This window comes from Salvia miltiorrhiza, chromosome 3 (assembly GCF_028751815.1).
Source record: "Salvia miltiorrhiza cultivar Shanhuang (shh) chromosome 3, IMPLAD_Smil_shh, whole genome shotgun sequence".
Lineage (NCBI taxonomy): Eukaryota > Viridiplantae > Streptophyta > Magnoliopsida > Lamiales > Lamiaceae > Salvia > Salvia miltiorrhiza.
The window spans coordinates 45,651,195-45,666,104 of NC_080389.1; the positions used below are offsets into that span (position 1 = coordinate 45,651,195).

The window sequence follows — 14,910 nt, forward strand, 5'->3', positions numbered from 1 at the left end:
CAATTGTGACACCTGTTTTTTCAACCGTACCTTCTCATTCGGTCTCTCTTCCTCAAACACAAGGGAGACGGATTGACTGTCAGACTCGTCAACCCGTTCTCTCCTGACAACACTGTTAAGTCTAACACGACTCCCCTCTGGTATAGCTAGTTCTCTGTCAGCATCGTCCCCTTGCATTTCTCCAGGCATCACAACATGTTTGTTGATTGCCAGTATGTTTGCCTCCCGAGCAACGGGAGGTGGGGCCTCAGTGCCCTGCGGATTGGCTGCTCCCACCGGGGTAGCCACAGTAGGGATGACAGACATCATCGGAGTTCCCAGTGCCTGCCGCATATTAGCATAGCTGAGCAAGGCCATCATTTGCTCTGCCAGCCCAAAGTTAATCGATCCTCCTCCAGACGCGCGGGCCAGACTTGGCAGATCAGAACCCGGTGTTACCAAAGCAAACCTCTGGGCGTTGACATTCAACCCTGTTGTCGGCGTGGCTGAGATAGCCTGAAAACCCGGTGGCACAGTGAAAGTGGGGTTGCCCTGAAGGCCAGTGAACAACGAGGTAGGCACCTCAGTAGTGACAGCAGCAGAATCAAACTCCTTCTCCAAGTTCCGGTGAGCATCAGAGGATCCCATGGTACCGTTAAAAAATTCCCCTCGAAGTAACGCTATGCACTGGGAAATAAACCCAAGGCATAGATTGAAAAAACAGAACCCGCGTAACGGAGTTTTCCCCAGTGAACCCTCATTAAGATCCGACGGAAAAAACAGAGCACCAAGAAAACCAAAACAACCATCAAAATGCTTGTCAGCGCAATACGTTAGAAATGATAGATAAATAAGAGCTATGTAAGGAAACGAACATCACAACCCAAGATTAATACAATCATGCCCTATAACAACCACAAAACCTACAACCCACATAATTATCATGGCAATCAACCAAATTAGCAGCATAGTGCGTTAATCCGAGCATAAAACGAAGACTAGTCGAAGATGATGCAACACAAATCAATAACTATTCTTCTGGAATGAAAATCACCCGCAAATCAATAACATAAGCCTAATTGTAGCAGGGACATAGTACTAATCGACATATTATCTGTGCAAGACCCGTAAATCTACGACACCGAATCAGGATAATCGGCAACAAAGTAACAACCAACATATTATTGGTGCAAAACCCATAGATCCGCCACAAAACCCCCAAAATGACAGGAACAGAGCATCATTCCACAATCTAGTGATAAAACGGCAATTAACCATAGAAAACGTGGAAAACATTGATAAGCATCACCCATAAACGAAAATTCCCCACCGGTCAACAACACAAGCTAAATCACTAATAAAATAGAGTATTAACTAACATTCTACCGAAGCAAAAACCCACAAATCACCAGCAAAAGCCCAACATAAGTAAAAACAGAACAATATTCCACAATTCCCCGAAACAAATGTCGGATTTATAAATAAAACCCTCATTTTATGAAGAAACCTATCATTCGTTAACAATTGAACCGATTGAACGGTAAATAAACGTAGATTCCCCCACAATTCACTGTTCATGACTTTCACCACCTTTTCCCATGCATCGAACACATAAATAGACATAGATCGCAACAGATTAACAGCATATTAGCCCGACAAACGCAATAAACTAACTAAAATCGTCTGGGTGCCCGAATTATCAGCGTAAATAGTACCAACGCCCGCAGACCCGATTGGAATTTCAGATCTGCGTACGCCGGCGACCGTAACCTCACATCTTAACTCAGTAGCATTCCCACAGACGGCGCCAGTTGGTGTTTCACGAAACCAACACCTAAACTACAAAGCTGAAATCGTAAACTATACCTAGTAGAGATGATCGGAAAGAGTAAAATAAACGATCGGAGAACTTGGTGCGAGAGAGAAAATAGCTGTTGTATTCAAAAACAAGAGATAGCGTAGTTACAATGCACGAGTGCGGAGCCTATTTATAAACTACATAGAGGGGCAAAATGGTAAATTCGCCTATAACGCATGCGCTTTGCATGATCGAAGGATAAAATAGTAAATTCGTCTTTACGCGGGGGCTCTCCCGCGTTTTCTGATGAATTCTCTGGCGTGGGTGACATCTCTGATATGGTGACTTCTCTGGTATGGGTGACTTCTCTGACTCTGATGACTTCTCTGGTGAAGATGACTTCTCTGACTCTGATGACTTCTCTGGTGAGGGTGATTCCTCTGATTCGCATCCTTTCCCTACTCTACACATATTACTCCTCATCATTCCCCCATTTTCTTATTCTATTTTGTTCATTTTCTTTACTTATTCTATTTTCAATCCTAATTCTAATTCTTCCCTAACTATTTCCCTGTTTCAGGAATTGACCAATCGTCGATTCGAGGGTGAGAAGACATATCAGGTATGTCAAATTTGAAATTTGTTGAATGTGCGAGTGCTAGAGTTGTATCTCTTATCTTCAATGAACATTGGGAGGTTCTTTGTGGAGTAAGCACCTCTCTTTTGAGTTTTCTACTTGATAATTTTGGTGTTATTATGGATATGATTTGATTAGTTCGTATTTTATTTCAATCTGAAAAGTTACAAGATTATATGGGTGTTATGTTTATGGAGATCAGTTACATTGTCTTAGCTCGTAAGAACAAGTTGAGCTGCAAAATTCTTGATCTATAAGAGCATTTACTTTAGGTGATTTATGTAATCGACCCTGGTCAGAAGCATTACGTGTGCGTGGTTGATCTTCTTGGTCATACTCTTTCAATAGGTGAAGCTAAATCCTTCACTTGCAGTTGCTTGGTTAAGCTTAGGTAACTGCATATGGATGAAAGGTGATCTAGTTTCAGCAAAGAATCGTTTTAACTATGCCATTATAAGGATCTTTCTTCTGCTTCATTCCCTTTCAAGTGTTTGATGAGTAGATATCAGTAGCATAATTATCGGTTTTTGTCAATCTTTATAGCTGCTGGTGTCTCGGTTTTCCCCCCCGAGACAGCCTCTGCTAATAGAGAACATCGTTGCTTCTTCTGGTCATGCTAATCCAAATTTTTTGCGAGGTTAGGATATAAGTCAGACACATCATGGATTTACTCTTCTTTTCAAAATTTGATATTCGTTGCTGCAGAACTCGATGGCTGGCAACAATCATCGGAAGCTGTTGAAGTTGATGGTGAGAATTCAGTGCTGGAAGAAATTGAATCTTCCTCTTACAACGTCTCTAATGGTAATAGAAGCCAACATGTAAATGATGATGACTCTTATATCCCTACGAAAGGTACACTGTTTATATAGATTTTATAACAAGCTATTTGAAATAATATTTACTTGTATAGAAATAAATGTTTTCATACAAGTATGCTAATTTGCTTTCATCTGATTTTGGGACGACACAGTTTGGAGCATTTGCTACCTGGCACTCTTATTGCTTCGCCTACAAAACCAGCTATGGAGCATCAATTTGCATTCTCGTGGCTTCATCAGAATACGACAGTCCTCTATTTCGTACATCCTCTATCTATGCACTCAAATGATAAGGTATACTACTTCAACTCCATCACTACGCTATTTAGAGAATTCAAACTTAGAAATGAAATGACATCTGAATTCCTTTCTATGATAAGCCAACGACAATCTACGTGTTTTTACCAATTGTCGTTTGTGAAGAAAGGGGAATGAATAGCTTAGCTAGGTGAGGCCACAAGCCTTGAAAACAATAGTTCTAAATATCAGTTATTGTTGCTTTAAATAGCCAATTTTTATATATTTTTAGTTGTGTGTTGTATAGGGAAATCACAATCAACAATAGAAAGGAAAAACAAAAATCTATTTTCTCCACATTATTAATTTTACTGTGCAAGAAACGATATATGTGAGGGGTCTCTTTTTTGGTTTATTTTTGTGTACACTCTCTTGTTAGTTGTGTGATGGGATGGACTTCACAAGAATTGTAGCATATCACATACAAATGAAGGCTAGTAGATAGATTTTACTTTATTCGTTATTGTAGACAATTAAATTGTCGTCGAATTAAATCGTGCCACGTGTAAATTCATGAATTAAATATTCAATTATATTTTCTATTTTATTAAATGGGATTTTATTCCTAAATTAAATAGATATATATGATTAATATTTAATAAAATGAATTAATGGGCTTATTGGCCACTTAAGGCCCTAAGGCCCATGCATGAAGGCCCAAAGCCCATAAAGCCCACGAAGCCCATCTCTAAAATCTATAAATAGAGGTGTTGGGGTGCTCATTGTCACAACGTGAAGGAACGGAAGATTGAAGAGCATAAGAATTCTCTCTAGTATCACAAGTAGAAGAGGCGAAGAATTGGAGAGTTCAAGTATTCTTCCAAGTATTCAAGTATCTTGAAGAATTCTATCTAACGTTCAAGTCTCCTTCAAATCTTCAATCGTTTGAGTATTCAAATCTTCAAGTATCCTTCGAATCTTCAAGTATTTGAGCATTCAAATCTTCAAGTATCCTTCAAAATCTTCAAGTATTCAAGTATCTTCAAATCTTCGAGTATTTCTTCAAATGTTCAAGTATTCCTGCGAATCTTTGAAGTGATCTTCAAGTATCCAAAGAAATCAAGTTCAAAAGCTTCAAGGCATTCTTACAAATTCTAAGAATGTTCTCAAATCAAATCAAGTTCAATGTTCAATCCAAAATCATGACTTAAGTCCTTTGGATTGGCGTCATCAAAACAAGTATTTCAAGAACCTTCGAGCTTGTTCAAGAATCAAATGGAAGAGAAGAATCAGAGGATTAACTAGAGATTGCAACTCGCATAAATCTATCTTCATATCTATCAAATTATCTTTGTAACGCGTTTTGTATTTTATCAAATTGAAATACAAAAATTTGTGTTTACAAATTTTGGCACGCCCGGTGGGACATCTCTACCTCTCATCTCTACTCTTCACCAAAAAATCTTGAACAATGTCAATTCAACCAAATACAACTGCTCCAACTTCATCTAAAGGTTCTTCGGAAAGCATCGGTATGATCACGCGAAGCAAAGCAAAATTGATGCAAGAGGTGTCCAAGTCGACCTCTCATCTTCCATCTATCCATGACGAAGATGACAACTTTGAGAGAAGCTTCACATTCCCCACTGAAAATTATCAACTCCATGCAAGTGTCATGATGACAAACACTTCCACCATGGAGGAACAACTCTTGAACTTGACAAAGATGGTTGAATCTCTAACCAAGCACATCCAAGAGCAAGATGCCCAGATTGCAAAGCTCAAAGGAGAAAAAGGAGATTCAAGCCACGCCAACAACGATAAGGAAGGCAAAGAAAGCAAAGAAGATGGAGAGAATAACGATGAAGAAATCTCCAAAGACAAGCCAAAGAGTGATGGAAAAGGGCCTTCAGGAAATGATACTCTCTTCTCGTCTGGTGGCCTCATTCCCATTGACCAACTCAAAGAGTTCATCGAAGCAACAATGAAGAATAACTCCGATGGAAGCTCCAAGTCATCGTTAACTTACTCCAAGCCATATACTCGGCGAATTGACAGTATGAAGATGCCTCTTGGCTATCAACCACCAAAATTTCAACAGTTTGATGGCAAAGGAAATCCAAGACAACATGTGGCTCATTTCATTGAAACATGCAACAACGCTGGTACTTATGGAGATCATTTAGTCAAACAGTTTGTTCGCTCATTGAAAGGTAATGCCTTTGATTGGTACACCGACTTAGAATCAAACTCAATTGATAGTTGGGAACAACTGGAGCATGAGTTCCTCAACCGCTTCTATAGCACTAGAAGAACTGTCAGCATGGTGGAACTCACAAGTTCACGTCAATTCAAAGAAGAGCCAGTCATTGACTACATCAACCGATGGAGAAACCTTTGTCTCAACTGCAAGGATCGATTGTCTGAATCATCTGCCATCGAAATGTGTATTCAAGGGATGCATTGGGGCTTGCAATATATTCTGCGAGGAATCCAGTCAAGAACATTCGAGGAACTAGCCACTAGAGCTCATGATATGGAATTGAGCATGATGGCAAGAGGGATCGAAGGACCACCAATCCAGGAGTCTAGCAAATTCAAGCCAGAATTCAAGAAAGGAGGAAAACCATATGACAAAGCACCAAAGAAGGAATCTATGGCAGTGAAAGCAACTTCTGTGAAATTTCTAAAGAAAGAAGTTAATCAGGCAGACAGCCAGAATGCTCCACGAGACAATCAGAACTCTTCCCGAGACATGGGGCAAAGAAGACTTACCTTGAAAGAAATGCAACAAAAGCAATACCCTTTCTTAGACTCTGATGTTTCAGGAATTTTTGATGACCTGCTCAAAGAAAAGCTTATCGAGTTGCCAGAAATGAAGCGACCAAATGAAGCAGGGAGGACAGACGATCCAAATTATTGCAAATACCATCGTCTGGTTGGGCACCCCATACATGATTGCTTCATCTTCAAAGACAGGGTCATGCGGTTAGCTCGAGAAGGGAAAATATCTCTTGAAGAAGACGCTACTACTGTAAATATGGTCTCCACCAACTTGAATGACATAATAGAAGGTATTGGAACCCTGTATGATACATCCAACCAAGTAGATGAAGAACCTGAAATAAACATGGAAGAAGACGATGATGCATTGGCAATCACATTCTCCAATGAAGACTTGCAACTTGGATTCGAACCTCATAACAGGCCATTGTTCGTGAGTTGTTATACACAGGAGCAAAAGGTCAATCGAATTCTCATCGATGGAGGCTCGGCAGTCAATATCTTGCCACTAAGGACTTTGAAGCAATTGGGAATCCAAGCAGAAGAGCTGTCAAACAGTCGATTGATGATTCAAGGTTTCAACCATGAAGGGCAAAGAGCTCTTGGAACTATAAGGCTGCGATTGCAGATGCAGGACATGGAGTCCACAGCATTGCTTCATGTGATTGATGCAAGGACATCCTACAACATGCTTCTGGGTCGACCATGGCTTCATGAAAATGGTGTTGTTCCTTCTACATTGCACCAATGCTTCAAGTACTATCAAAATGGCGCCATAAGAAAAGTGGTTGGTGATCAAAAGCCGTTTACGGAAGCAGAATCACATTTTGCTGATGCTAAGTTCTATTTGGAAAGAACCAAAGTCTCAATGGTGAAAGATGATACATCACATGACGAGTTGAGATCTTGCCAGGAGAAAAAGAAGGAAGAATCTTTTCTAAAGATGGAAGGATTCACCATGCCTTTAACGAAGATTGATGCCAAGAAGCCAATTCTCCAACCATTTGAAGGGTTTGTCCGACCAAAGCAAAGTGGCGTCACAGAGCATGAAGATCTCTCAAACAAAGAACTCTCAAAGCACTTTGGTCCGAAGGCATATAAACTCCTCGTGAATGCTGGATACAATCCTCAAGAAAGCTCTATGTCAAGGTCTCATTTGGAAAAGACTGATAACGCAGGCCAAAACTCCAAAGCAGGTTTGGGATATACAGTGCAAAGCCCCATTCGAATTGCCATCAAGAGAGCCACTGCTAACTATGCTAGCACCAAGCAAATCCTGGAATCTACAAGCAATCGGAGAACCCAAAGGGTTTCTATTTTCAATAGGATGGGTAGAAGATAAGCTCAACAAGTATCTGTCTTTAAAAGACTTGGCAAAGGCAAATCATGCAAACGAAGCAAGACAAAAGGGAGTGATGAACTGCACATAACAGAGAAATGGAGAAGTTTGATCCCTCCTCGAATGAAAAGATACACCACTTTGATTATGTCATGTGGGAAAAAAATGAAAGCTCAAATGAAGACCACCATCTTCACACGAGATGCCATAGATCAAGAAGATAGAGAAAGTGTGGCTTCCTCTTACTACACTACTAATAGTGCTAGTAATCCAGTTCCTCTTCCTCATACTACTCAAAGTCAAGTGCGTCGTGAAATTGCAAGTCTCGTTAGAAGTGGCGTTATCACAACAAGCGTTGCAGAGAATATAGCCTTCATACGCCAGAGAAATGAAAGCATAATGACGTGTTTTGATTGCAAAGATCCTCGCCAAAAAGATGAAGACGTTGTCACAGCAAACCATATCACCTCCTGCGAGAAAATGGTCGTTGGAGAAGAGAATTCGCACTTAAGCCCCAAAGAACTGGAAACTCTGGATGAAGAGAGACTAGAAGTCCAGCAAAAATTGGAATACTATCAAGCTCTTCCTTCAAGATCCTTCAACAAAGCAGTGCGAGCGCCCTCTTTTCAAACTGGAGACATGACCCTCGCTGCAAGGAGGCCAATTGTTATCACTCTCAACGGAAAGTTCTTGAAGTACTACTATCCTTGAAGGGTGGTAGAAGTTGAAGCATGTGCATATGTATATAGTTCAAAAAAAAAAAATAGAAAAGCCAAAAAAAAAATGGAAAGCATAAAAAGCCAAAAAAAAATAGAAAAGCAGAAAAGCCAAAAAATGAGTCAGATGAAGAAAAGCAACAAAATGGAGCATATGAAGACAACTCCTTGACGCACGAGCCTAAACTGCATGTTACTCCTGGCCCGCATGAGTATAAACTGTGCACGGCACCCAATCTCAAACACCCGTTGATCCTATGAACTACGTTTTGACTTGATCCCTTTCAAAAGGGTACGTAGGCAGCTTAGATAATTTCTAGGTTCAGTCATGAATTGTGTTTGGCTCTTTTCAATTTATATCATCAAAGTTATGATTTAAGTTGATTATGTGAAGCCGAATATGTCTCAAATTGGGAAGAAAATCAAGCCATCAAAAGAAGCACAAGCATTTGGAGAAGATGTCAAAATATCCATCACAAACCAAATAAGAATCATCAAGAGATAAATGATAGAAACTGCGGTTTGCACCAATACTAAGCAAATGGTCTTGATCCTCCAAAGTTCTCTGAGCAGAGATCAAAAGTGACTCTGAAGTCTTCAAAATTCCGCAGCATTTCCTCATCAACATGTGCAACTTTATGTTTGTCAAAATCTCTTTTGAATTCTGGGATTGCACCTCGGACAATATGAAAGGAGGCACTATCTTGCTTAAAGGACAACGTCATCTCTGTCTTCCACCTCTCTATCATAGCAAGCACTTCCTTGATCAAAGCAATTCGGACGATGGCTTCATTCTCCTTGGCTTAAGCATCAAGAAGAAAATACTCAATCTTCTCGAGCCGTTGTGCAGAATTCTCCCAACTTCGTGAGATGCCAAACATAACAACAACCTCACTCAAACCAGATTCAAACAATCCCAGGCCTGAGCGCACCCAAGACCTGTCAAAGAATTGAGTCATCTGGCATTGAGGTCGGCTATGCATCGACAAATTCACTTCTCTCCAAGCTAAAGTTGAATGCGCTCGTGGAGTTGAAACACATGTTCGCCAAACATAATAGAACACCATTGAGTCATCTAGCCTGCTCGAATGCGCGCAAAGAGAAAATGTAACCAGCAATCTTCAAAGGTTGGACTCATAATGGCCCAGATCCGAGCGCACCCGAAATCTGATTAAAAGCCAATTGAGCCACCTGAAGTGCAAAGTAAACATCACTCAAATAAAGTCTTAGATGGGCTGCTGCCAGATTTTTGGATGAACTCTCTGAGGATGGTCTTTAATCGGGCTGATGGAGATGTCAAGACTGAAAGAAAGAAGACAATAGATTTCGAACTTTGCAAATACTCAAAGCATCTCGTTTGGGGCAAAATCCGCCATGAAGTTGATTAATGAGACTATGCTAATCTTTAACACAAACTTCCAAGCTCCCATTGCCATCAACTGCAAGAAAAATAAACAATATTCCAAACAATATTCAAAAAAAAAAAAAAAAAGGAAGAAGAGGAAGAAGGAAGAAATCAGCGTGCCATCAGAGAAGTATTCTATTTATTAATAATTTTGGGCCAATATTAACTTAAAAAAAGCCCAACATAATCATTTAAGAAAAGCCCACAAGCCTCTCGGCTTCTCTCTCACGCTGAAATAGAAGCACAGGAACACAAAAATCCAGTTGCTCCTTTCTTCTTCGATCTGCGCCGCCTCTAATCCGGCGAAGCCGCGTCCCAGTTGTTGGCACCGCCGCCGCTGCCTTCCGCCAACTACCCTCGGCTTTTTCCCGCAAATCCGGCGGGTCACTGCTTCCACCGTCGCCTTGCAAGATTCCTGCTCCGGCATCTATTAAGAGTGTATGCTCGAAATCGCCGTCGGCCGTCAATCTTCTCCCAAATTTGCCGCCGCATAGCTCCGACAACAGCCCCACCTGCTGAAAGCAACAGCCCCATCTCAGTCTCTAAATCCGGTGACACTGCCGCCCTTTTTCCATAAAATCCCGCTGCTGCACCCGCCTTCAAAAATCAGCAATGTCAGTGCCTCGACACCGCCATACTTCCATCTCCCAGCATGAGCAGCAGCGTTCTTCCCCCTTGCTGCCTCGATCATATGCGAATAGCTGCTGCAAGACTTCGATCTTTCGTGAAACGCCCCACTGAAATCTTGGGATCCGCCGTCGTCGGCTCGTATCACCACCGCCACGTGCCTTTAAGTTCACTCCCGATACGCTCCATCCTTTCGTGCCCCAAGCCGGTTATGGCTGCTGCTGCGCCCGCCAAGAGGATGTCGACGAGTGATGCAAAACTGAAGCCTGAAATCATCCACGAATCGTCTCCATCCCTCAGTTCGCTGCCAGACCCGATCTTCTCCATCCCTCCACCAAACAGAAGATCGAAGACAAACAAAAATGAGAGCTTTGAAGTCAAATCTAATATAACAAAGTACGTGGATTCTTCGAAAACTGAACTGAAATGTACCAAGCTAAATGCATTTGTTCAAGTTGAGATCAAAACCAAGTCATTTTGAGAACGGTGAAAGAAACAAGTAGACGAGCATGAACAAGCAAGATGTCTAAGAAGTAATATTATAAAGAGAAATCAAAGAGCTCGCTGCTAAATTAGAGGAAACTCAAAAGAAGAAAGGTGGTGCCAAAATGAAAAGTGCTTTAACTGACTACATCTAAGCATGGGGCAGTACACAACATACCTTTGCTAAAGCTAGTCGAGGACAGCAACGACACGAAGGGAACGAAACTATGGCGCTGTCAAATTCCTTGCCGGAGCTCCGCTACAGCCAAGCAATCCCTCGGCTCATAGGAGAATGGAGCATTCCGACGCCGCCACAGTCGCCAAAATTCGCTCCGACTTTCTGCAAAAAAAAATCTTCGCTGGAGCTCCGCTGCACTCAATGGAGAGAGAAGTAAGAAGAAACGTGACAAGAAAGAAAGAAGATGACGAGCCCTCACCTTCACCCTCGTTGATGTTGAAGCCTGGTTCCTTGATCGTCTGTCGGCAACGCAGCTCGATTGCTAAGGCCACGGCGTCATCTTCAGGGACGAATAAAAAGAGAGAACAAGCGGCTCCGTTGCTGGCGGAAGAGAAGCAGCAGTGGTCACGGCCAGATGCCGAGGAGCCTAAAATCACCAAGAAACGAACCAGAGATCGGTTTCCGGCTGCTTCCCCGGCCAACTCGAAGAAAAATGGCAAGAATCAAGCCAACAAAACTTCCCCAGCTGCATCGGTGAAGCAACTGTATATTTTAAAGACAAGGTGGAGGAAAGGTTGATTATCACTTTCTGAGCTGAAGAACAAAAAGAAATCATAAAGGAGAGAAGTGAAGTAATAGCTGGTGGTGGCTCACAGAAGCTACTGGAGATATGAAACGAAGCTTGCAAAAAAAAAAATTCAGATTTTGTGTGTGAAGAAAAACAGCTGCGGAGCAACCCTATTTATAGGCTAAGACAAGGCTCTACCAAACCCCAAACCCTAGCCGCCAGCGTACAATAAAAGAGTGGGGTTCCAGCTGTTCTCATATACCTAACAGTGGTGCAAATTATAGCTGGCAATAGCTGAACATGGTACATTTGTGCGCATGAATTAAAAGTTGTTGAAAAGAGAAATGGTGGTACAAAAATGGTGGAGTTCCAGCTATGAAAAGGCCATCAAACAAGCTGTCAAACATTGGGCAGACTATATTAAATGTTACGAGTACTACACCCGGGCTGGCATGCAGGAGATGGCTAAAAAAAAAGTAATGCTTTCATGAGGAAAAGAAAATGGCGCGAAAAGTAGCCAAAAGAAGAATTCAACCTTGCAGTAGCCAACAAGTTCTCAAAATAAAGCTGCTAGTGAAAATCATTGGCCATAAAAGTGGACGGCTGAGATTAAGAGACAAAAGTGATCAAAACAAAATTAAATCGGAAGTTGCCATTTCGAAAATGGGTTTAAGGAAATTTATGTGGTTTGGGCTTAGAAATGTATTAGCCCATACATTTGGTTTAAACTGAAACATGGTCTCAAATATATATTGACCAAAAGTGTTGGTTGCTCACTTCAAAAAGTAATTAAGCAATTAATTATTTAATTGCTAAAATTGCAAAATTTGACAAAAATCAAAAATCAAAATTCAAAGAAATTGAAGCACTCCTAAATACGAGTATAAACTATTTAAAATTTCAAAATCAAATGAAGAACTCCTGAATACGAGTATAAACTATTTACAAAGTCAAAGTGAAATCCAAAGAAATTCAAGAACTCCTAAATACGAGTATAAACTATTTAAAATTCCAAAATCAAATGAAGAACTCCTAAATACGAGTATAAATTATTTATAAATCCAAAGAAATTCAAGAACTCCTAAATACGAGTATAAACTATTTATAAATCCAAAGAAATTCAAGAACTCCTAAATACGAGTATAAACTATTTAAAATTCCAAAATCAAATGAAGAACTCCTAAATACGAGTATAAACTATTTATAAATCCAAAGAAATTCAAGAACTCCTAAATATGAGTATAAACTATTTATAAATTCAAATTCAAGTCAAGAACTCCTCGATAAGAGTTTAAATTATCAAAAGATATATTTCGAGACTTGTCTATTACCAAAGACATTTCGTCCATAAACAAGTCTCGATGGGGCAATTTGTAGACAATTAAATTGTCGTCGAATTAAATCGTGCCACGTGTAAATTCATGAATTAAATATTCAATTATATTTTCTATTTTATTAAATGGGATTTTATTCCTAAATTAAATAGATATATATGATTAATATTTAATAAAATGAATTAATGGGCTTATTGGCCACTTAAGGCCCAAAGCCCATAAAGCCCACGAAGCCCATCTCTAAAATCTATAAATAGAGGTGTTGGGGTGCTCATTGTCACAACGTGAAGGAACGGAAGATTGAAGAGCATAAGAATTCTCTCTAGTATCACAAGTAGAAGAGGCGAAGAATTGGAGAGTTCAAGTATTCTTCCAAGTATTCAAGTATCTTGAAGAATTCTATCTAACGTTCAAGTCTCCTTCAAATCTTCAATCGTTTGAGTATTCAAATCTTCAAGTATCCTTCGAATCTTCAAGTATTTGAGCATTCAAATCTTCAAGTATTTCTTCAAATGTTCAAGTATTCCTGCGAATCTTTGAAGTGATCTTCAAGTATCCAAAGAAATCAAGTTCAAAAGCTTCAAGGCATTCTTACAAATTCTAAGAATGTTCTCAAATCAAATCAAGTTCAATGTTCAATCCAAAATCATGACTTAAGTCCTTTGGATTGGCGTCATCAAAACAAGTATTTCAAGAACCTTCGAGCTTGTTCAAGAATCAAATGGAAGAGAAGAATCAGAGGATTAACTAGAGATTGCAACTCGCATAAATCTATCTTCATATCTATCAAATTATCTTTGTAACGCGTTTTGTATTTTATCAAATTGAAATACAAAAATTTGTGTTTACAGTTATCTCTGCTAAGGTTCCTTCTGTTTTAAGTTCCAGCTTATTTTTCATTCATTTGGTTTAAGACATCATAATCTTAGTGAACAGTTTTAGTGAGAACTAGAGCTCTATGCAATAAATAAGACTTTAACATTTGTGATGCTACTTAAAGTGAACTGTTTGATATACCATAGTTATTAATCTTTTAAGACTTAAATGAATAACATATCAGTTAGTGGATATAAAAATGGTCGGTGCATATTTAATTATAGATTGGTGGTGGTATTGTTCATATTTGATTGCTTGGGGTTGCTTGATGAGAACACGAAAATTATTTGTTAGTGATGAGCTTGATATTGCTCTAGTTCTTTAAAATTTTAAAATTCTTTAGAGTGTGAGTGGTGTAATAAGTTTTATCTTGTAATTAGGATTGATTGAATACTTAGAATTTATTACATTTTTTATGTTTAGATTTCATTCCATGTTTTTGCAGGATGGAAGTTTGGATGGATGGATGGATTACTTTTGACTAAAAGCTGCTTCAGAGTACCATTTTTGGTTGAAGATTGTAAATGACGGTTAAATATTTATATAAAATATATTTTGGATTGTACTATTTTTTGTATTTGATGATATTGTATATTGTATAATTTGTATTTAGAAAATTATAAAAACAGGAAAAAAAATTCTTGAATTGTGCATTTGGAAATATATAACGGAAATGACCGTTATGTAAAATATAAAAAAACGTTATATTTAACGACAATAAAATATATAAAAACTATATTTTATAACGAAAAAAATAAATTTTATAACGGTAAAAAACTGTTATGATTGTTATCATACGAAAACGGTAATTAAGCGTTATGTAAGATATAAAAAAGCGTTATGTATAGTTACAATACAAAACGGAAAAAATATATTTTATAACAGATTTTACCGTTATGTATTGTATTCATACAAAACGGTAATCAATGTGTTATGTATACCTCATTTACCGTTATGTATACATAGTATAGGTAACGGTATATTACAGTTATGTATGAGCGCCCTCATACATAACACCACTATATAAGATGCTTTTTTTGGTACATAGATAACGGAAAATTACCGTTATGTATGAGCATTTTTTTAGTAGTGAGCTGAAACGCTGCCGAATTCGTTACTCAGCATAAT

The 14,910-nt window shown here is 39.1% G+C and overlaps 1 long non-coding RNA gene across 1 annotated transcript; it reads left to right on the forward strand.

Moving 5' to 3' along the window:
• The first annotated feature begins 2,270 nt into the window (after positions 1-2,270).
• LOC131016053 (uncharacterized) lies at positions 2,271-14,350 on the forward strand. Its single transcript, XR_009098835.1, has 3 exons — positions 2,271-3,269; positions 3,388-3,529; positions 14,228-14,350. It is a non-coding gene; the product is annotated as an uncharacterized LOC131016053 (long non-coding RNA).
• Positions 14,351-14,910: the final 560 nt, after the last annotated feature.